Source organism: Phocoena phocoena, chromosome 2 (genome assembly GCF_963924675.1).
Source record: "Phocoena phocoena chromosome 2, mPhoPho1.1, whole genome shotgun sequence".
Taxonomy (NCBI): Eukaryota; Metazoa; Chordata; class Mammalia; order Artiodactyla; family Phocoenidae; genus Phocoena; species Phocoena phocoena.
The window spans coordinates 20655868-20680651 of record NC_089220.1 but is presented as its reverse complement, the minus strand read 5'-3'; the positions used below and the strand labels follow the sequence as shown (position 1 = coordinate 20680651).

General features: G+C 40.1%; 1 pseudogene; it reads left to right on the top strand.

Annotated features, from left to right (window-relative positions):
* The first annotated feature begins 283 nt into the window (after positions 1 to 283).
* LOC136119200 (spermatogenesis-associated protein 2 pseudogene) lies at positions 284 to 1822 on the top strand (annotated as a pseudogene).
* Positions 1823 to 24784: the final 22962 nt, after the last annotated feature.

Sequence of the window (24784 nt, the reverse complement as noted above, 5' to 3'; positions counted from 1 at the left end):
GAGACATCACTTCCTGGTTGAGTGTTTCCGGGTCGCCGCGGCCCCGGGCTACTGGTATCTGTTCCCCGCAGCCGGCCAGAGCTGCGAGAGCCCAGCCAGGCCTGGTTTCGGCGGCGGCCGTGGCTCCTTCTTGCTCCCCTCGGCCGGGGCGTCCTCGGCGGCAGTGCCGGGAGCACTCTGCTGGTCCAGGCAGGCGACATATCAATGCTTTTAGCAATGTCCCTGCCTCTATCTCAGAAGCCATGGAGGAAATAAGGTAGCCCCTGTCCTTGGATCGGATCGGATGGGGAAGCCCAGTTCAATGGATGCAAAATATAAGGATGACTTATTTCGGAAGTACGTGCAGTTCCATGAAGGCAAAGTGGACACCACCCCCAGCAAGCAGCAGCCTGGCAGTGATGAGTCCCTGCAGGTGGCAGCCTCGACCCTGCTCAGCCTGTACAAGGTGGATCCCTTCTATCGATTCCGGCTGATCCAGTTCTATGAGGTGGTGGAGAGCTCACTGAGCTCCTCCAGTCTGCGGGCTCTGCACTGTGCCTTCAGTGTGCTCGGAACGGTGGGTGTCAACCTTTTCCTCTACCCGTGGAAGAAGGAATTCAGAAGCATCAAGACCTACACGGGCCCCTTTGTTTATTACGTCAAGTCCACATTACTGGAAGAGGACATCCGAGCCATCCTGAATAACATGGGCTACGTGCTCAAGTTGGGGACTGCGTACAAGCTCAGAGCTGGTAGAGACCCTCCAAGTGAAGATGGTCTCCTTTGAACTCTTCTGGCCAAGGTGGAGTGTGAACAGATGCTGGAAATCCACTCCCAAGTCAAGGACAAAGGCTACTCTGAGCTGGACGTGGTGAGCGAGCGCAGGCGCAGCGCGGAGGACGTGCGAGGCTGCTCAGATGCCCTACGGCGGCGGGCCGAGGGCCGGGAGCACCTGACAACCTCCATGGCCCGCTTAGTGCTCCAGAAGTTGGCCAGCCAAGGACTACTACAAGCCCCATGTGACCAAGCCCTCAAGGTCGGTGGACACCTATGACAATTACTGGGAGAGCCGGAAGCCACCCCTGAAGACCTCGTTGAGCTTGCGGAAGGAGCCTGTGGCAGCAGACTTGGGAGACGACCTCAAGGACAAGATCGTCCGCCTGTTCCCCTCGCTCCTGACCATGTCCAGCTCCCCCCACGGCAGCCCGGATGACCTGCCATCCCGCTCCCCCAACAATGGCCTTGGCTTGCTGCGTGGCATGTACTTCTCCGCTTAGGAGGATGTGGATCTGTACACAGACTCGGAGCCCAGGGCCACGTACCGGAGGCAGGATGCCCTGCAGCCAGATGTCTGGCTGGTCAGAAATGACGCCCACCCATCTACCACAAGCGCTCGCTCCCCGCCAAAGAGTCCGCCCTCTCCAAGTGCCAAAACTGCGGTCTGTCCTGCAGCTCCTCCCTCTGCCAGCGCTGCGACAGCCTGCTCACCTGCTCCCCGGCCTCCAAGCCCGACGGCTTCCCCAGCAAGGCCTACGCCCACGACAGCCTGGCTTATGGGTCATCTCTGCGGGAGAAGTATGCAGGCCAGACACAGGGCCTCGACCAGCCGCTGCACCTCCACTCGAAATCCAAGCCCTCCCCTGCAGCCGCCTCCCGCTGTGGCTTCTGTGACCGCCCAGGGACCGCCAACACCTGCACCCAATGTTCGAAAGCCTCCTGCGACGCCTGCCTCAGCACCTACCATTACGACCCCTGCTGCAAAAAGAGCGAGCTGCACAAGTTCATGCCCAACAACCAGCTGAACTACAAGTCCGCCCAGTTCTCCCATCTCGTGTACAGATAGACTCGACCTTGCGCCTCACTGCTACAAGGGCTACACCACTGACCTTTCTGGTTTCATGGGGAAGAAACGTTAACGCGTTGATCTCAGAAGCACAGGCCTGCACTTGACCACGTGGTTGTGGGGGAGAGGAATCGTGTGGCTGGCTGCCCCTCGTGGGAGTTCCCGTATGGACTCAGATATGTCAGCTGATGGCTGCTTTGCCACCTGGCAAGAGAGACTGTGGCACTTGCATTCAGATTCATTTTTGCTAATCACTCCCTGTTCCATTCTTTTGTTTTTGTCTCTCAAAGAGGATTTCTATCTCTGGGACTCTTGCCATGCCGACTGCTCCCACGGCAAAGCCAACTTGGACTGGGAAGGGCCCTCCAGGTCCCCTCCAAACACCCACCTGAAGTGGTGAGCTAGAGGCCTGTTGGCTTGTGAAATGAGCCCTCCTGCCACACTGGGCCTCATCCACTGGCTCATCCCTCCACCACACTTTCCCAAACACGAGGATCCCCGGCAGCAGCCCCCCACCCAACTTCACTGCCTCTCCATGTATCGAAGGTGACCCGAGTCCAGGATTCGCTTAATGTCATCCTGTTGCCTCCACAGCTCAGTTCAGCCTTGGGGTTTGTGAAGTTGCCTCTAGCGCTCTGAAGGGTGGACCTTCCACACTGGGACTGACTTGTCCCCCCTTCCTGTTGTTTTCACATGCCTCTCTTACTCTACTGTAAATAGATATTTTTGAGGTTTATTTTTAAATAAATATTCAACTTGCTGTATGTTTCAAAGTGGTTAAAACATTAACGATGTAGCTATTTATAAAAATGCCCCGGGTTCTTTAGTCTTCCAAGGGAGAGGCTCATGCCCTTCCACCTTGTATCCTCCACTCGCCACAGCCCGAGGGTAGAGTGGAGATTGCAGGGGCAGAGGAGGAACAGAGACAATGTCCCCTGAGTTGGTGGAGGGCCACTGTCTTCCCTACAATAAATTTCTAACACCTACCTCCAGTGTGCACTTAGGGGGTTAGTCCGGGCTGAGAGGTCTGTGTGCCTGCAGACTGTGACAACCTAGTGACAGTTCAGGAACCTCACCCTGTGGATCTCCAGCCTGGTCTTTGCCGCTTGCTGAGCATGAACGTTGCACTCCAAACTTCCTGAGTCTCAATTCAGAAGGAAAATCGTTTGGGATTCCCACCACCCCTCTATCTCAGTCCTCTTCTCTTCCTTCACCTGTTTCCCAGGATTCCTCTACATTTGTGACCTTTTGGCACTAAAAGTGGGCAGGAGCCGGCATGCGCCCATCAGACAGATGTGTCCTGAGATTCTTAGCCGAGCCTCAGCGCTTCTAAACCCAAAGGCCTCTTAAACTCCTCATGTGAATTGCTGACCCCGGATTTCCTTTTGGGGTGCAGAGCAGGAGTGGGGCAAGAATTTGAAAATAAAACTGCTTCCTTGTGAACTAACAGTATATTTTAGCCATAGTGTTTGTGATGCACAGAACGTTGTAGGAATTTACATGCAGTGGGTTTTCTGATAGAAGGAGGTATTCAGCTCTTGAGCACATTTAAATCTGGCTGAATCCTGAGGCCACTGTGAATTTGCTGATGTTCTTCCAACTCAGTTGCGTGATTTTAAGCTTTTCAGAATCTTCTATGGCTTTTTGTCTATATATCTAGTAGATCACGTGTAGATATTCAATGTGTATATAAAGCTGAATTTCAACCAACTTTATTACTAAGACCCACCCCTTCTGGGGCATTCATCTCTGATGTTCTTCCTTCACGTTTCAGAAGTGACCGTGCCTGTCCCAGTCCTGAGTATTCTAGTTTTCCATTTCCAGACTGCTCTAGCACTACGCTAACTCTTTTAGCCAACCGTGATGCCATGTAACTTACACAGCAGACGAAAGTAGGAATCACTAACTTGTCCTGGAAGAGAAAGGCCAGTGTGTATCATCACGGAAATACTGTGTTCGTGGACTGGAATAGGAAATGCTGTGACCATGCTCCTCCTCGTTGTGTATCTTATTGTATGAGGTTGCTGTGACTGAGATAAATACACGCTAATTTAAAAAAGCAGATGTTTTGCATTTGATTTCTACCAAGAGTTGAAATGTTGAGAGATGATTTTAAAAAAATAAATAAAGTGTCTTCCATTGTTAAAATAAATAAATAAATAAAAAAGAATCTGCCTGCCAATGCAGGGGACACAGTTTCAAGCCCTGGTCCAGAAAGATCCCACATGCCGCGGAGCAACTAAGCCCGTGCGCCACAACTACTGAGCCTGCACTCTAGAGCCCGCGAGCCATAACTACTGGAGCTCACGTGCCTAGAGCCTGTGCTCCGCAACAAGAGAAACCACCGCAATGAGAAGCCCATGCACTGCAACGAAGAGTAGCCCCCGCTTGCCGCAACTAGAGAAAGGCCGCACGGAGCAACGAAGACCGAACACGGCCAAAAATAAATAAATAAATCTATAAAAAAAAAAATTGCAGGGGAGCATGTTACCTTTAATTCCTACCCCGTACTCTTCATTACTATATGAAAAAGTCTTTTCATCTCATTTTAGATTATTTCCAAATCATATTCCAGGTGCTCTCACTTTCTTACTTGTTCCTTCAAACTTTTATTTCCTAATTGGAGGTTTTGAGGCAGCTAAAATAAATTGAAAAATTATAGCATGAAAAAATATTCAATATTTAGTTAATGAATATGTGTAAAACACTTACAAAGGCTTTATATATTATTTCACTTAATCCGATGAGTTAGCTACTCTGCCATCCATATTTTGCAGATAAGAAAACTGAGTCGGGACTTCCCTGGTGGCGCAGTGGTTGAGAGTCCGCCTGCCGATGCAGGGGACACGGGTTCGTGCCCCGGTCCGGGAAGATCCCACATGCCGCGGAGCGGCTGGGCCCGTGAGCCATGGCCGCTGAGCCTGCGCGTCTGGAGCCTGTGCTCCGCTATGGGAGAGGCCACAACAGTGAGAGGCCCAAAAAAAAGAAAGAAAAAAATAAAACAATCTCAAAAGCTAGAAAGAAATTTTCCAAGGTTACACTTGTAATAAAAGGTGAATTCAAGTTTCAAACTAAGACCTGTATTTTTTCAAAATCCATGCTTATCTTATGACTCTGTGTTATCATCCTTCAGTTTAGGTGGGAAAGCTGTAACCCCACATTAATTGTCTCTTTTATCATGTTTCATCTACTTGTATTCATTCACGTAAAAACCATTTGTTGAGAGACTAATATATGCAGGTTATTGAAGACTGATACAAGGCACAATGTCATCTCTCTTCAATTTTTTTCTGTTTTTGCAAAAGCTGAAATTTGGTGTGAAATATCATTATGATCCTTTTTAACATCACTTACTCAGTGATGTTTTATTTCATTTATTGATCCAAGACAAGCCAATATCCCTTGTCATCTGGTAATGAGCACTTAAAGCATGAAGATCCCTGCTCTTGTCCACTTAAGCCAGCATTTCACACTGGGCTACTCAGTTTCTCTGCATCCCTTTTTGTCCCTGTCTTGCTCTTTTCTGTGACTCTTCTCATTTTAGTTTTTTGGCCTTGATATTCTTTGGACTGATGTTCAAAAAATACTTCTACTCTCAGATAAGAAAACACGATAATCAGAATGATTTTACCTCTCTTTTTGTCCCTTATACACAGATGTTCAACAAGAATAACAAAGCAGTTAATGTTTTATACTGGTCTTTAAGTTCAAGTGAACTTTTTTCCGTATTTCATAGGGATTTCTGCATTCAATATCTTCTTATGTCAACAGCAAAATCTGTTTTCTTGGGTACTATACTTTCTCTCTATTACGATAGTTATATTGCCTTGCTACACTTGTATATCTCTATTTCTACCACTATGTTGTATACTCTTTATAATCAAGAACACTGTCTAATTTATTACAGTTGTCACCGCATCCAGGCTTAGCACAAGGCCAAAGAGCAGACACTCAATAAAGATGACTGGTCCAATTTCCTTAACTAATAAGTGTATGAACCTTTGCATTGGAGACACATCGATGAAATAAGTCAGACAAGGTCCCTACCCTTATGGAGTTTATGACCTTGAATTTATTTCAGAAAGAGTAGACAGAAGAAAGGGAAAAAATAAGGAAAGATAATCTAATATTATATGAGTAACTGCAGTGTGTGAAGTAATGTTAGCTATCTTATGTTTGCTGCCCCACTTAATGATTTAGTGAGGCAGGAAATAAATCAATCTTTCATCACAAAGGCATAAATCAGTCTTTCCTAAACGTTTGTGTTACATCCTAATAGGAAAATAAACCTAAGCCATCAACCTTTCTGGAACATGATCATTTGGTAGTTGTTACTTCTGGGAGTCCTTTTCCTTCAGCAAAGGTAGAAACTGGATTTACTGTTGCTGTTCACATTTGAGTTCATCATTGCGAATAATAAGCGTGTCACTTTTTTTCTCTACTGATCTTCTCATCCTTCGGGCATTTGCTGGTAATAACTCACTACTCTGTTGTATTTATTTTAAGAAAATAAACTTATAACCAGGGATCTATAAAACTGCTTTTCCCCTGTCATATCACAATGTGGGGGCCAGGTGGGAGAAGTAAGTAGGCTTAACATAGCTATCAAAATAAGAGTTTTGTACTTGTTGTTGAGGCTTCTTTCTTGAACTGAAAGATGATTTCTATTTGTTTTCTCTACACACTGTATATGTTAGAGCTAGGGGTTGGTGGAGACTAACTTGCAGGAAGAACACCTCCAGAAACTATATGCATATATTCATTTGACCTAAGGGATTGAAATAGCTTTTTAACCATTTACCGGGAGTCAAGGCCTTACATCAAGGTTAGAAGCATAGTTGGAAACTAAAAGGCACTTTCCCTAGGAAATGGGACAGAACGCATTTTAAAGAAAGAAACAATTGTGTCAGGTTAACCCAACTGTAGTAGTGTGATTAAATCTGGGAGATGGGAGCCCCAAACCAGGCCTGATGGAAAGTGTAATACCACCTATAGTAACGTTCTCACAGCAACTGGAGACAAAATGACAAGCGTCTGTTTGTAGATAAAAGAGATTAACATGGAATCTCAGGACTTTGATCACAGAATCTAAAGGAGCTAGATATTGGTTGGGTTTACAAACAATCACAAGAGCCCAAACTCTGCTTAAGTAGAGTGGATGGGAAGAGAGGAAAAATTACCTGTTTTATTCAAAAGGGAAGATCAAAGACTCTAAGAAGATGATTTAAAATATAAATCATCAATATTGGTCAAAGGGTACAAACTTCCAGATAAACAAGTTCTGGAGACCTAATGTACAGTGTGGTGGTTATAGCTAATGATACTGTTACAGGGGCTACACCAAACTAAAAATCTTCTGTATAGCAAAGTAAAGTATCAACAAAATGAAAAGGCAACCTAACACATTTTGCAATTCTAAAATTGTATTGGGTAGAATATCCTAGTTTACATATTTTCTCCTTTCAGCTCTTTGAATATATTATGCCACTCCCTTCTGTGCTTCCTGTACTTAGGTATTTCTTTCTTTCTTTAGGTTTGGGACATTTTCAGCCATTATTTCATCAAATACATTTTGGACCATTTTCTCTTTCTGTTCTCCTTCTGGGACACCTATCATGCAAATGTTGGTATGCTTCATGTTATCTGAGAGGTCTCTTAAACTGTTCTCATATTTTTATATTTGTTTTCCTTTTTGCTGTTCTCTTTGGGTGATTTCCATTATTCTGTCTTCCAGATCATTTATGCGTTCTTCTGTATCACTTATTCTGCTATTCATTCTTTTTAGTGTGTCTTTCATTTCAATTATTGTATTCTTCAGTTCGACTTACAAAAAAATGTTTACTAGTTTCTTATTAAAATTCTCACTTTGTTCATCTATTCTTTTTCCTAATTCATTTAGAGTTGTTATTACTTTTGCTTCAAATTATTTATCTGGTAAATTGTCTATTTCTGTTACATTTTATTTTTTTTCCAGTGGTTTTCTCTTACTCTTTCAGTTGAGTCCAGTTCTTCTGTCTTCTCATTTTACTTAATTTCTCTGTCTCTTTAAATTTAGGTGAAACAGTTACCTATTGTCATCCTGAAGGTTTGTCCTTATGTGGCAGCATCCCTATACAGTCTGTGTGTACTCAGTCACTTTGGCAGGAGAGCTGGATTTGATGTGAACACAAGTCCCTTCTTTCCCCAGGGTGTGCTGTCCGCTACCACCTTGGTAGAAGGTGGGGCTGGAGATGGAGGGGCTAGGGCTGGAGCCAAGTGTAAGGCAGGATTTCCCCTCTGCTCAGTGGCTCTTGCTACCCTATTGGAGATGGTGTAATATCTCCAGTTCCTGGAGCATAAGCCCAGAGGATTGGGTCTGAGCTGGCTCTGTTCCTTTTAAGTGTGTGTTCTCCCCTCTCTCTGCATCAGCACCCTTGCCCCAGAGGGGAATAGTGCTGGAACAAGAGGGGTCCGTACAGGCTGTCTGCTTGTGATGGGGCATGGGCTGTGGCAGGCCAGCCGCAGACAGAGGTCTGGGCTGCTTCTGATGAGCTGTCTGTGTCAGCACCAGTAATGGCTGCCCCTGTCCTACTTAAACTCAGCTTGAGGCCGGAGTATCCTTTGTCCCTCACAGCTATCACTCCCCTCCGTTTCTGCCACCCCCACCCTGATGTTGAGTCAGGCTGCTGGGCAGACAGGGCCTGTGCATGCTCTCAGTGTGTATTGGGGTATGGGCTGTGGTGGTCCAGTTGCTGACAGAGATCGGGGCCATTTCCAATGTGCTGCCTGTGTAAGTGCCAGAAGTGGCTGTCCCCATCCCACTCAGACACCGCTTTGGGTCTTGGCTGCCTGTTTATTTCACAGCCAAGCATTTTCCTTGCTTGTGGCAGCCCTAGCTCCACTGTGGAGCTGCAATGTGATGTAAGCAGGGCTGGAATGTTCTCCCGGCTCAGGCTGGGGCATGCACTGAGACAGTAGTGGGAAACCAGGCAGCCTCTCAAGCTGCTTTCAATCTGCCCTCTCTGCCCTGCTTTGGGAGCAAGCCATTGCATGTGTGCTCCTCACACGTGAAGTCAAGGCTTTTCAGTTTTCCTGTTGGTCCCACCGGCCCTCCAGCCAGCCAAGGGGGCTCCTCTTCCCTTTGTCAGAACCCAGAACTAGGGCACCCAATATGTGGCCTGAACCGTTCACTCGCCAGGGCAGATCTCCACCTGTGTTATCTCCTTTTTCCTCTGAGTCCCCTCCTAGGGGCAGAGGTTCTGACCTGATTGCTTCTCTTCCCTCCCTACCTGATTCTGTGTGGATATTTCTTATAGTCTTGGTTGTACAGGAGTCCTTCTGCCAGCTGCCAATTCGTTTTCAGTGAAATTTTTCCACATGTAGGTGTATTTTTCGTGTGTCTGTGGGAGGAGGTGAGGTCCAAGTCTTCCTATTTTGCCATCTTGATCGATCACTCTAATTTATCTTCAGTGAGAAAATAATGGATGTCCCAGGGTAGCAGCTGGGGCTATAAGTCCATTATACTCCCTGTGGCTGCAGATCAGAGAGGTACATTCTCATAGCCGCCATACTCATGGAGCCCAGGGTGAATCCTTGGCTTAAGGAAAAGTAGAAGTTATGATCAGAGAGATAATTTTTACAAGATGGTTATCAAATCTACACCTCTGATTTAATCTGAAGATAATGACTTAAAATGAGTTAGACCCCAGGTATTCGTACTGAAAGTATTTCGAATCGAAATGTACTGAGGATTCTGTCAATGATTGATACCATTTGTTTGTTAGTACCTCTTCTGAGCTAGATATGATACTAAGCAATTTATGTTAATTAATTAACTGTGAGGTACTATGATATTCAACTTCATAGTTTAGGAAACTGAGTAAACTGCCCATTTCTCTAGAAACACAAATATAAATTTTAATGCTTTTATTTTTTTTTAGCATATAAATTTCTACATATAAATCTCTATATTACCAGTGGCTGCAACCAGCGATCTTGAGATCACAATCTTCTAGAGAAGGAAAGATGGACTTTGGGCAGGAAGGTTAGCCTCCTCTTTGTGACAAAGTCCTCTTCCCTAGTCTATGAGAAATTGTTTCTATTTCTTTCTATCTTGCTTAGCAGGAGTGTAGTTGGGGGAGAAGAAAGCAGAACACAAAACTGAGGTAGGAAACAAAACTTATCCTGACGTTTAAAGAGAATAAGGCCACAAAACTGAAGACTTAAAAACTGTCTTCAACGTAAAAGGGAATTATATGGAAAATCCTTATACACTGATAGTGGTACCATAAGAACAGTGTTCATTTGCAGGAGGAAGGTTTAGGTTAATTATAAGGAAGAGCTCCTTTTCGTTCTTATTAATCAAAGAATTATGTATATACTGAATGTGAATATCTAAAAAGAGGATACAAACAAGATATGTTATTGAGCCTTCCATTTTAGAAGGATGGGTCAGAAATGACCCTTTTGTGCTATTGATACTTTTAAAAAGAACATTCATGTAGTACACTGGCTTTCGAACATCTTTTTATCATACAAAATACATGTATACACACAAACACATAGTTCATAATGACCACGGCTACCTTATTATCTGCAGTACATTCTGTTTTGTCTCTTTTGTTCTATTCATTTTTGTCCTGTCCCATACTTGCTCGTTAAAGAATGCTAGTCATGGTCAACCCAGTTGATTTCACTATCTGCTAATGGCTCACAATTTGAAAAATTGAACCAGTATGTGGTTCAGCCTCCAAAAGACAATTGATTCAATTACAAGAATCATGACACCATTGAAGAAAGAGGGAAGAGATGGAAGAGAGTTTTGTGTCACCTTACCTATCACATAGTTATGGAGTAACTGTACAGTAAGGATTTCTTTTTTCGGGTGAGAGAAGTGATGACTGATTCTATATTATGTAAGCATTATCAGTTGTTGTTTAGAGGATAGTTTTCAGTGCATGACGATGAATCACAGATATTCTATTCTCTCTATCACAGGCATCATACAGAATGCTGAGAATTATATGAAGGCAGCCTGGCCTTGTTTGTAAGAGCTGTTGGATACTTTAACATTAAAAATCAGGGAGCTGCCTTGAAGAGAATGTAGATCAGCTCAGGGCTAGGCTGTAAGATGGCATGAGCCTAAGGCTCAAGGTCTCATGAGTGGTCCATCTTTTCTGACAGATGGACCTAGAAGTTGAACAAGTTAGCCTGGGTCACAGTGATATAGTGGAGTAACATAATTGGCATTGACATAAAAATGTTTATCGTGTCAAGCTCAGCTGGTTATTTGTTCAGTGGTTGTTGAGCAAATACTGTGCACTAGATGCTGCTAAATACTGAGCATCCAATGAAAAGAAAACACAGTTTGATCTCAGGGATCCCACAAGGAAGATCTGCCATGTGATTATTCAGTTTGCTACTCTCCTCCCTAAATTCACCCACTCCCTTCCCCGTCTGCCCTACTTCCTCACTCAGAGGTTCTCCCTGGGCTCTGAGTCATCTTGCCTTCTGCCTCATAGTTGGGCTTGGCCAAAGTGAGTCACCAGTAGAAGATTGGAAAGTGGGAAGAGAGAAGTCAGGGCTTTTCTTTTCTACTCCCTCCATATCTGGACTGTGCTTTCTGGTGATGCGTGTTTCCTCCGTAACTACAGTTCTTGTAGGACAACCCCTTTCCATCACAAGCTCTCAATGTTACAGTAAAGTTCTCTGCCCTCCTTGCTATTCTGTGCCTTTGGGTGCTAGTGATGCCTCACTGTGACTAATCTTTGCATCCTCATCATCTATTTCTGGTTTCATTAACCTTTCCCACATCTTTGCAAATGTATTGTTAGGTCTCTTGTGTCATTTGAGTACTAGTCTGTGTCTGCTGAGACTCTGACTGTTATAGGAGAAGCCATATATAATATAGGAGCAAAACAGAGGAATATCAGGAGAGGGGAACTCTGCAGTGACATTTTTAGGAAGTTTTTTTTTGGTACATGCAGTGATGGGGCAGGGCTGCTGAGAAAGGTTATTTGAGGTAGGTCATTAATAATTGGAATAAGAATGTGTTAGACGAAGACTTAACAGAACTGAACCTGACATGATATATTCATTCAGATTTTTACTATTGCGTCTTTTCGTTTTTGAATCTTGGCTGAGCTATCTTTCAGTTCAACAAAAATGTTGCCACTTTGGACGTGTTCGTGAGCTCACCTCACATTTATTTACTGGTGAAAAATAATGATGCACTTAAGGGCATGATGTGCTTTTAGGCTGGACACTAGAGTTATGCCTTTGGGGAATATTTTATTTTTAATATAATGTTCACTTTCTCAGAGTACTATATCTTTAAGGCTCATCCTAACTTCATTAAAGACTGAAAAATGAGGACTTGTGCTAATGTATGTAGATGGTACAGTTTTCTGTATATTGTTCTATCTACTTTTTGTAATTTTTTAGCTGCTGCAACCTTTTTACCTTGATCCCATTTGACAGGTTGGCTAATTTAGCATGAAACAGTAGCAAACAAGATAAAGCTAACTTCTGCACATCCGAGGAAGACAGAGACATGCTGGATGAAACTAAACAAACATGAATCTTTGACCTTCTCCTTTAACTAGCACTCCCGTCCGCTGAGCTCATTATAGGGAAATCTGTTAGCATCCTTCACATGTTGGCAGATGACTGGTACTGAGCACATGCTGCTAGCCCATCAGGGGATCAGGAGAAGACCAGTTTGTGCATGACCCATCACTGCTAAATAGCAGATTCCTGCAGTTACTTGCATTACACAAAACTGCTTGATGCACATTAAAGAGAAACTTTTTTTGAACCCCATACTCATTAGTTTTTTTCTCTTTAATTCCGTTTTCTGACTTCTGTGGTGAGATTGCCTTCAAGTCTTATCATATGTGCTCACACTCTGAGCAGCTAATGAATATGGATGTTGTTTGGGTGAAAGGGTTGTTGCGTACTTTCTTGAGTAGGGTAAAGAAGGGTGAGAATGCATTATTCTCTATATGAAATACCAGTGAGTCATGTGTGAAGATGAGGCATGTCTTGTCTTCATAATTATCTAATCACTAATACCTTATTTAGGAATATCTACAATTCAAATTTAGTAAGGCTGTAAATATTGTTTTACAGGCCTAAAATGAATATTAACCAGAGTTTGAGTTAAGTAGAACTAGTTACCCCAAATGAGGTGCTAATACATCTTTTACAGGAGTCTCATGTGACTGTGAGGGGAGATTGAGGAGTGACTAGATCCGGAATTGAAGCATGTCAACATAATTTGACAAAGTCTGAACAAGGAAACATTATCCAAGGTCAAGAGATCTTTTATTGTAGAGGATACAGTGAATTGATTCCATTTAGAAGATATTAAACTAGGTAAATCATCAAAATGTAAAAGTTAAGGGAGGGCTTCCATGGTGGTACAGTGGTTAAGAATCCACCTGCCAGTGCAGGGGACACGGGTTCAAGCCCTGGTCCAGGAAGATCCCGCGTGCCGTGGAGCAACTAAGCCCGTGCGCCACAACTACTGAGCCTGTGTTCTAGAACGCGCGAGCCATAACTACTGAGCCCATGTGCCACAACTACTGAAGCCTGCATACCTAGAGCCTGTGCTCCACAACAAGAGAAGACACTACAATGAGAAGCCTGTGCACACCAACGAAGAGTAGCCACCACACGCTGCAACTGGAGAAGGCCCGTGTGCAGCAGCAAAGACCCAAAGCAGACAAAAATAAATAAATAAATTTTTTTTTTAAAGTTTAAAAGTTAAGGGAAAGCACAAATAGACTTACTTAAGCTAGGTTAGGAATTAGGTGTCCCTCAAAACCCACATGGCATATGACTGCGTTCTAGACTGTGGTATGGAAATAATATGCACCACTAACAGTCTTGGTTTATAATCTTTCATATGAACTCCTCCTTACTTATTCTCATTATGATTGATTGGAATAGAGATAATTACGGGAAAACTTTGGAAGACATATCCTGAAGATGGCAAAGCTTCCATCAGTTTGTATCTTTGGATGATGTCATTAAAAAAGACTTTTCTGGCCACCTATTTACTTGCCCCATATTTTTACATGAACAATAAATAATCTCCTATTGGCTGACACTGTTTGTTAAAGGTGTTAGCTTTACCCTAATGAAAACAAAATCTGAGAACAATATAGAATATATGGCAGTCACTCATAAACTTTTTACAGGGTCATGAATCCTGAGAACCTTTTGAAACTTTTTCCTTAAAATGTTTGCATTCAGCATTTATGTAACATTTTGCAAATAATTTCCTGAACCTTATGAAGTACATGCCTGGATGTTAAAGATGTTTTAGGATTTCTAAAGAATCTTAAAATTCAGGCATGGAGCAAATGATCAGTGGGGGTCATGGGGAAAAGCCAATTGGCATAGGATATTTCAGACTACGTGTTAGAGATTTATATCATTGAAAGATGTAGTTCTGGGTTACCCAAGGAATTGGGTTAACAGGCAGGATACCCAACCACTGGTGGTAGAGTTGGGAAGGCTACAGAATCAGTGCCCAGCTTCTGGAATTTTAGAAGAAAAGGTCTGTAATCTGTTACCCTTATTGGGTAATTTGTAATGTACACCCAGTATAGTTTATAGATTATGAATAGTCTTTTTTTTTTGTTAATTAAGCCTTTCAGTTGCAAGGAAGAAATACTAATGAAAGTGAACTAAAGTCCTGAGGGTTGATAGTAGGGATACAGATGGCATTAATGGAGAAGGGAATCTCAGAGATGACAGCAGGTCTTGTGATATCATGTGTTAGAAACTGGTTCTGAATTCAAGGAAGCTGAGAAGCAGATTTTAGTGTCTCTTTATAGAAATAAAACTTTTTTTCTTTTTTTGCTCTCTTAAGATGTGATCCATCATGATGTCACTTTGTTCTCCATTTGTCTGTTTGGCTCAGTTTCAGTCACATTCTTTTCCTCCTACTAATGCAATACTCTTCTTATGGTGTAGCAAAAGAGAATTTGGTTCATCTAGTTATTTACAGTCATACACTCCAGACATTTTTTCATACTAGAACATCACATAGGTTGTCATGCTGTTTAAATATTGATTGTACTTGAGGTACCACTGTGGTAGTACAAATATCTGAAACTTTGGAGAGGAGGAGATAACATCATATAAAACAGAATTTGTCATCCAGGTCTTAAAGAAGAGCCCACAGAAACTTCTGTCAGTAGAAACTGCCAATGGGAAGCTTCCTAAAGATTAGAAGATAACATGGGCTTCCCTAGTGGCACAGTGGTTGAGAGTCTGCCTGCTGATGCAGGGGACACAGGTTCGTGCCCCGGTCTGGGAGGATCCCACATGCTGCGGAGCAGCTGGGCCCGTGAGCCATGGCCGCTGAGCCTGTGCTCCGCAACGGAAGAGGCCACAACAGTGAGAGGCCCGCATACCACAAAAAAAAAAAAAAGAAGATAACATGATGTGGCTGACATCACATTTCTCTATTACAGTTATGAATGTGCTGGTAAACCAGTTCTCTGGAAAAAAAGAGTTCTGATTTGCAGTGCTTGCCAATTTCTGTGGTGTAAATACTCTCACCTTAGCCAATTTCAGCTACCTCTGGTTTTAAAAATGGCTGAATAAATCCTAAATTTTAAACAATTGGCTTTTGTAAGTCAGAAGTTTCCAGCACCAACTCATCACCAATAAGAGAACCTGTGCTAAACCAGTAAATTGGTTTAAAAAAAAAAGAACGAACGAGAGAAAATTAAACATCACTTGTGCCAAGATTGGAATTAGTCAAAATGAGTAGAGGAAGTTTAAGACTCCCAGTGATCAAGAATGAGACTGTAGCACCAAGAAGTCTTTCAAAAGTAATTAAACTAAATTTTAGTCCTTGGCTTTGATATATTTGAAGGGCAGACCAGTAGAACCAAAGTAGTAGTCACTTGGGTAGTCATTTCTATTATTCTGCTTAGCTCATATTAAAATGCATAGCTCTAATAGTTTTGAATGATTAAATGGGTCTAATTATTAAAGAAGGTCTTAAATAACCGAATGGATTTGCTTAAGAAGCAGATGCTACCATTACATACAACACTGACAAAAATATCAGCTCTTTGTCTTTGGGAATTGCAATGTCTGCAGCAAGATCCCTGCTACCTTTCTAGCAACACCGAGGGTTCTCCAGTTTAAAGGAGCTGTAATTAGACTCGACAGGGGTTTAACGTATTGAAGACCTAACACTGATTTGATTTTATATTTGCATTGATGATATATGCTTATACTTGATTTCCGTAACTGAGTCTGACACCTTTATTGGAATATTTGCAAAATAGAAAGGAATGGCTTATATGAAATATGACGACATGTTTCAGACCAGATGGATGCTTTTTGCATTCATGTGATATGGCACCTGAGGATCTGGTAACTGCTAGACTCAATATGACCACTAACTGAATGGGAAACCATTGCACTCTTGAGATGAGCCAATTTGACCCACACATTTGGCCCATGCACTTCCATCCTCTCTTTATTCACAACAGATTTGGAGCCATGCAGTATACAGAGAACCTGCTTAGTATCTCAAGCCACACATTAACATTAGCTAGCAAAAATGAATGGAGGGGGAATGATTGCTGTGAGATGAGAGTAATACCAGAGAGATGATGATGACTAAAGGAAGGAATGATAGAAGCTGGTGTAAATAAATGCAAATGTTCAATTCCACATTTCTGTGAATGTATTATAAATAAAAAGTATGGTCAGTTTTCCTCAGAAATTATCTTCCTTTTTCTGTTTGGCCATAGAAAATATAAAGTCAAGGAAGCCAGATAATACGTTTTCTTTCACTCTCTGCCTCTTATTTTGATTTGCTTGGCACCTTTCCTACCTTCATTGTCTGAACCATTTGAGTTTGGACTCCTGTAATTTTCAGTTTAAGACATCACAATACAGGAATTAACCACTCTACTATGTTTAAAGAGGACTTTAACAGGTAATTCTTGAGCTGGGCTTTAAAATAATTGTGTGAATGAACTGGGCTTTTGGAGAAGTTTTCGGAGGGTGGATTGCCTGCAGAGTATCATTATTAGTTGAGGGGAATGTGTATAAGCACGTGAGGGTAGTTTTTTTCCCTAGGGAAGCCTTGCTTGGATATGAAAGCAGAATTCCAATAGTTGTACCTCCTTTGGTAATTTATAGACTAAATAATACTAAACTGTCCCTCTGAGATTTATTTCTAGAAGTTCGTATATCCTGACAGTTACCTTCCACAAGACCATATCTTTTGTTGAGTCACTGCCTCATGGCCAGCAATTATAGTCCCTCTAAAAACACCTAAGGAAAGTCTAACCTCTATAAAAATCTGAACCCTTCTCCAAATTATAGTTTGGTGCCAAAGAGTATCATGCTATATATATCCAAATCATTAGGAATACTTGTTAAAAATGTAGGTTCCTCTTGGAATCCACTCATTGATGGAGGCAGATAACTCTTTTTTTTTTTTTTTTTTGTGGTACGCGGGCCTCTCACTGTTGTGGGCTCTCCCATTGCGGAGCACAGGCTCCGTACGCGCAGGCTCAGCGGCCATGGCTCACGGGCCCAGCCGCTCCGCGGCGTGTGGGATCTTCCCGGACCGGGGCACGAACCCATGTCCCCTGCATTGGCCGGTGGACTCTCAACCACTGCGCCACCAGGGAAGCCCAGAGAACTCATATTTTTAACCAGCAATTCATAGTTCTTAAGAATCCAACTATATTTCCAACCACAATTTAGACATTAATTCTCAGATTCGAGACATAATAACCTATAGAAAGTCTTCCTTTACATCTCATTCCAATATGCTCACCTTCATCACTCTTAGATCTATATACGGGCATCTTTTCTAGGCATAACCATAAGCTATTCAATAAGGAGGAAGGAAAAAGTCCTAGAATGCCAGTATAGAAACCCAGGAACAGAAATATTGAACAACAGAAAATACCAATAAAGAAAATAATGACATTGCCTGTATATATATATGTGTGTGTATATATATATGCACATATATGTGTGTGTTATGATATTATATAAATAGATGGGCCTGTTCTTATAAACAGACAGACATGATAGTTATATTCTTCTATATTTCTAGATATTAAATACATAATGATATTTACAGAAGAGAGTTTGAAAGTCCATGTAGAATCTGGGAAAGTGAGAACAAGACTTGCAATGTGTTCTAGAGAAAGGAGTGATGTTGTTTAGAGTGTGGATGTCTAAATCTGAAGGCTTGGTGTTAATAACTTTTTTAAATATTAAAGAATTTCATACATTTTGGTATTGGTATTTTTTTTTTAAAAAGTGCTTTTGAAAGCATTTCTAAAGAATATCTTTAATCTGGATTTCCCACAAGGTTTACTCCCATGTCCCAAATGCTCTCATGTTGTGAATTTTTCTTGTTGTTGTTCATGATACTTCTATTTAATACTTCAAAAGATCTTATAGATTCAGTGCAAGAGTATTCACGGGTATTTATATATAAAAGGACATTTTATTTTCTCAAGTTATGGGTTTTAGTTACATGTACAAGCTCACTGGAGCTGCCTTGATGATTTTATTTGTGGAATAAAGAAAGCATCCTCTGAAGCAGGACTCAAGCCATTTGTATGTTCATTTTTCCTTAGGCCACAGATAGGGTGACAGTCTTTTTTTAACCAAATGGAACATGGGGAACTTTTATGTATCTAATGTTTCATATTCATAGGTTACAAAACTATTACTGAGACTGGAGTCTGGGCATCTGGTGCTATGCAAGGGAAGTAGAGCAGTTATTATGGGTCCAACAGCATGGAACATACTGCTTTGGATTAAGTGTTTATTACCCAGAATATAAAGGATGTTGGCAAAGGTACTACTGGAGGGAACACAAGCAATTTATTAAAAAAAACTCTCAAGACCCTCTTATCTGTCCGTGTAGATTTTTCGTATTATTGCAGGTCATCAGTGGAAGATAGAGTCCACAGTAGAAAGAATAATTTAAGATAAGGCAGACCTGAGCTAAAATTCTTGTTTCCTTTATATGATATGTAAAGTTTGGCCAGTTATTGAATGCTTTTTGATCTCTGATTCCTCATATATAAAATAAGAATAAGCAGAATTACATAGAAGACCGAAAACGAAATGAAGTATGTGTCAGGGGAGAAAGTAATTCATAGAAAAGTATCTTTTGATGTGATAGATTACATTGGTTGATTTTTAATTTGAAATGAACTTGCATTCCTGGGATCAACCTTTTAGATCATAATGCATTATTTTTTCATATGTTGATGGATTTTATTTGCTAATATTTTGTTAAGGATATTTATATCTATGTTTATGAAAGATATCAGTCTGTAGTTTTCATGTGATGCCTTTGCCTGGCTTGGTCGTCAGTGTAATATTAGCCTCATAACACAAATTCACAAAGATTTCTTCCTTATTTTTGTAGAAATTTGGTCAGGATTGGCATAATTTCTCCCTTAAATAATAGAATTTACCAGTGAAACTATCTGGACCTTTATTTTCAGGGAGAAGGTTTTAAATAACCAATTTTATTTATTTAATTGATATAGTAGTCCTCATTTTTTCTATTTTTCTTGAGTTAATATTTGTAATTTTGTATTTAAAGGAACTTATTTCACATAAAGTGAAAGGATTTTTGGCATGGAGTGTTTATAATATTCCCTTATCTTTTTACTATCTGAAGTCTTTGTATTGATATCCTCTTTTTCATTCTCAATATTGGTAAGGTGTAGTTCATTCATTTCTTCTTCTTCTAGCTAAAGATTTAGCTAGATAAATATTTATTCTAGCCAAAGATTTCTCAGTTTTAGTGATCTTCTGAAAGATTTAACTTCTATTTTAGATGACTTCTTTTTCCTTTAATCCTTTTCCACTCTTCAAATTGAATAATTTCTTCTGGTGTATTTTCAAGTTCACAAATGATTTTTTTTCTGTCATCTCAGTGCTGCTATTAAATTCATCTAGTGAACTTTTACTTTTAGTTATTGCATTTTTCAGCTTTAGAATTCCTACTTGGTTCTTTTATATTCTTTTAATTTCTCTTGAGATCCCTATATACTGCTTATTATTGGCACATTTCCTTTAATTCCTTTGACATATGTTTTTTTTAATTTAGGGGACATATTTATAGTGATTGCTTTGAAGTATTTGTCTATTTTATCCAACATATGTGACTTTTTTTTCCTGATTATGAGTTACAATTATTAATTTATCTGCTTATCTAGTAATTTTTGGTTGAAAGCTAGACACCAGCTAATACATTGTAGTAACTCAATTCTATTTTGTTCTTCTGACAGTTGCTGTTTTTATTTGTTTGTTTTACTAATCAGTTAACTTTCCTGATCTCCAAATGTAAAATCCTTCACTTCTGTGGTGTGTATCCACTGCTATCTCTGCTCACTTTTTTTTAGCCTTTGTCCCTAGGGGTCTACTTTGTGCCTGTGTAGTTCAGCAGTCAGCCAATGATTTAGACAGAGGCTATTCTCAGACACCAAAAGCTTTTTTATATTTTATCCTCTGCACTCCTGAGCTGTGGATTGAGGAATACATTTAAGATGCAACAAATTTTCATGTTTCTCCAAGACTTGCATGAATAGTTTAGAAGTCACCCAGGGATGTGTGTAGAGCTTATCTCAGCTTTTCTATGATTATCTTGGTCCCAAACTCTTTTTTGGTTTCTAGTTGCTGTGCTTTGGCTTTGAACCAAATTTCTACCTCTGGCAAGTGAGGCTGTAGTTTTCATCCTCTGAGTTGGAGATGGGAACAATCGCGTGTGGAAAGACCACAAATTCACCCTTCTTAACCAATGAAACAACCATTTTTCATGAATAAACACCTCTCAACTTGTTGCCTGCCTTTGGTCATTTTCAGTTCTTGAAGTGATTATTTTGAATAATTTCAATCCATTTTGTAGCTGTTTTCTGCTTAAGGGAGTGACCTAACTCCTTCATGATTTCAATGCTGAAAGTAGAGTTCTGATTTTTACTATTTAATTTTATACCATTTTAAAAGTAACTAGTTAGTGCCAGGCATATAGCAGGGACTCAATTAATATTAACTCCTTTAATCTTAATATGAAGCACTGAATATGGCTATATGGTGAAAAAGACAACTTTCAGATAAGAAACAAAAGTATAACACTGCTAGTTTGGAGATAAGTAATGGCAAGCTAACATCAAAAAAACCTTGGATTTTTGAATAAGGAGACTGAAAGCAATTGATTAAATATCTTCAAAATGATTACCAAACTGGGTATTGACCAAAGTTATTTGATGAGACATCAGTGACAAAAATTCTAGTGAAATCTTCTATTATTTAATAGTCCTGTTCTTTGACCAACTCTCTATAATTTATGAAGTGGAGCTTAATCAACCTCTTTTGAATATTATGTCCTGTTCCTGAGAATGAAGTTGTGCTAAATTTTAAGGCATTGTCACTTGTCTAAGCAAGTTTTAAGAAGACTTTGTTTCTGAGGGTGCTGAGTCTCTAAAATATTTTCTATTCAGTGCTACAAAACACTTATTATTTAATAAGACACCAAGCAAATTAAAATTGAGGGGTCCTTAGGAACAAAGATACTTAAGACAGAAATTTCAGCCAAAGAAATATAATGAAACAAAAGTCATTAAAGATTAAAAGGGAAGATGAAGAAGAGTAAGACGACAGAAACGGCTCATATTATTGCCTCGAGTAGCCACTGAGAGAGACTCTACTTATAAATTTAAGGAACTTGCACCGTTTAAAAGGATCTTTCTTCAGAATCATCTGCTCTTAATGTCTTATTAGTAGTATAGAGCAAAATTAATATACAAGATGACCTATATAATGGCTAAATTTCAGAATAAAGCAAATAGTGGCTAAAAAGTCAAGTAGAGCGATCAAACCGTACAACTTTACCATTTATTTTCCAGTTGGACATTACTTACATTACTGTTGATAATAGGACGGTTAACCATTAAATTTTTATTTTTATATATTTGGTCATGTCAATGACTAATTCACTTTATTAAAAATATCTGCCTTAAATAGATTTTGAAATGAAGCAGAAAGTGGCTGGAGAGAGAAGAGAGAAACAGAGAACGACCAATAGGAGTAGAGAGAGACAAAGTGATGGGAATGTGAAAATAGTATTTAAAAAAATTTTTACCTGGCAAAAGTTGTAATGTAATTTAAAAATTCAATGTAAAGTAAGAAAAAAATCTACTTTTAAGAAAAATCTTTTAAAAAATTATACCTTCTGGGCTTCCCTGGTGGTGCAGTGGTTGTGAGTCTGCCTGCCGATGCAGGGGACACGGGTTCGTGCCCCAGTCTGGGAAGATCCCACATGCCGCGGAGCGGCTGGGCCCATGAGCCATGGCCGCTGAGCCTGAGTGTCCAGAAGCTGTGCTCGGCAATGGGAGAGGCCACAACAGTGAGAGGCCCATGTACCGAAAAAAAAAAAAAAATTATACCTTCCAAATTGTATTATTTATTCTTCTGCCACATTTTATTTTTGTATTAGCTCAAACAGAAAAGGTAAGTTGAAGTTCAGAATGTATTAAAAAAAATGTAATGAATGACTCTTTGTCTCATTTATCTGACAATAATGTTATAATTTTAAAAATCTCTATCACTTTCCATAGTTCTAATTAGTTCATCTCTGAGGTTGCTTTCTCAGTGCTGTTCCTACCACATCTTTTTTTAGCATAATTTTGTGCATTTGCTGTCTGTCCTTATAATGATCTTTAATTAGTGCTTCCTGGGTGGCAAAATTCCGGATGAAAAGTTTTGTAATTCTGTGAAATTTGAGTCTATAATTTTAGTCTTTCAACTTTACTTGTTTTGCCAAAGACAAAGCCAGTGGTTTCTTCTAACATTATAAATATGTTGATCCAACTGTCCCTAAGTCTGGAAATTTGAGAAAGGCAGTTCATCTACATGTATTAATTTATCAAAATAAAATCAATTTGGCTAAACTTTTTGTTTGCTCCATTCAAGAAACAAAAATTCTGATAACAAAATAAATGAATTTGCATTGTCATTTAGCATATTTGCTAAGAGCTTAATGTTTGAAAAAAATCATAGGTGTCTTAGGAAAACAAAATTCTCCATCACCATATTAAACATGAAGATCTATTTTGAATGTGGATGCATTTTTCTTACAAGTAGTGTATGATAGAGCCCAAGGAACACAGATTTAAGAAAAAAAAGAAAATAAGGACATTTTCATTTCTACTTTTTTATTTTCCTGGCATTTTCTCTAGTGAAACCAGGATATAGAAACATGAAAATAAGACAGAACATTTCACTTCAAGGTTTCTTTAACATTGAATGATTCATTGTTCCTTTATTTTTTTATTATTATTATTTTTAACATCTCTATTGGAGTATAATTGCTTTACAATGGTGTGTTAGTTTCTGCTTTATAACAAAGTGAATCAGTTATACATATACATATGTTCCATATGTCTTCCCTCTTGCATCTGCCTCCCTCCCACCCTCCCTATCCCACCCCTCCAGGCGGTCACAAAGCACCGAGCTGATCTCCCTGTGCTATGCGGCTGCTTCCCACTAGCTATCTACCTTACGTTTGGTAGTGTATATATGTCCATGCCACTTTCTCACTTTGTCACAGCTTACCCTTCCCCGTCCCTATATCCTCAAGTCCATTCTCTAGTAGGTCTGTGTCTTTATTCCTGTCTTACCCATAGGTTCTTCATGACATTTTTTTTTCTTAAATCCCATATATATGTGTTAGCATACGGTATTTGTCTTTCTCTTTCTGACTTACTTCACTCTGTGTGACAGACTCCAGGTCTATCCACCTCATTACAAATAGCTCAATTTTGTTTCTTTTTATGGCTGAGTAATATTCCATTGTATATATGTGCCACATCGCCTTTATCCATTCATCCGATGATGGACACTTGGGTTGTTTCCATCTCCGGGCTATTGTAAATAGAGCTGCAATGAACATTTTGGTACATGACTCTTTTTGAATTATGGTTTTCTCAGGGTATATGCCCAGTAGTGGGATTGCTGGGTCATATGGTAGTTCTATTTGTAGTTTTTTTAGGAACCTCCATACTGTTCTCCATAGTGGATGTATTAATTTACATTCCCACCAGCAGTGCAAGAGTGTTCCCTTTTCTCCACACCCTCTCCAGCATTTATTGTTTGTAGATTTTTTGATGATGGCCATTCTGACCAGTGTGAGATGATATCTCGTTGTAGTTTTGATTTGCATTTCTCTAATGATTAATGATGTTGAGCATTCTTTCATGTGTTTGTTGGCAATCAGTATATCTTCTTTGGAGAAATGTCTATTTAGGTCTTCTGCCCATTTTTGGATTGGGTTGTTTGTTTTTTTGTTATTGAGCTGCATGAGCTGCTTGTTCCTTTTTGAATCTGGCACTTGAGTGACACAATTTGGAGTCAGAAGATGTGCATTTTGAAGCATTAGGGTATAGGAGAAAATAAGTAAATGAGATATAAATGTGCTTTAGAAACCAACTCACTCTAGGGATTCTATACAGGTCTTTAAAATGTATACTTTTCCTCCTATAGACACATTAAGGAACAACTTCAAATCTAGTATCATATCTATGTCAAAAATATGCCATTAGTAGAGAAAAGATATTTTAATTAGATATGTTATTGCTTATATATTTACTTTGTCTCTTCCCTCACCATATTCTAAGTGGAATTAAAATTACACTGACTAATATTGAGAATTTAAGTACACATAGATTTAAACCATTTAAAATGTACCACAAGGGTTTTTAAATTTCTGGGTACCCACCTGGTCATCAACATGTAAATCACTGTCTTAATTAGAATACAATATAATGAAACATTTTTTCAATAAACTTTTAAAGTTTTTTGGGTATTTTTTTTTGGCAGGGAGGATATTTAAAATTATCAACTAGATTTGTGTTTCAGTTTCTGGTTGCTTAAAAGCTGCCACACACCCCCACCCCAGCC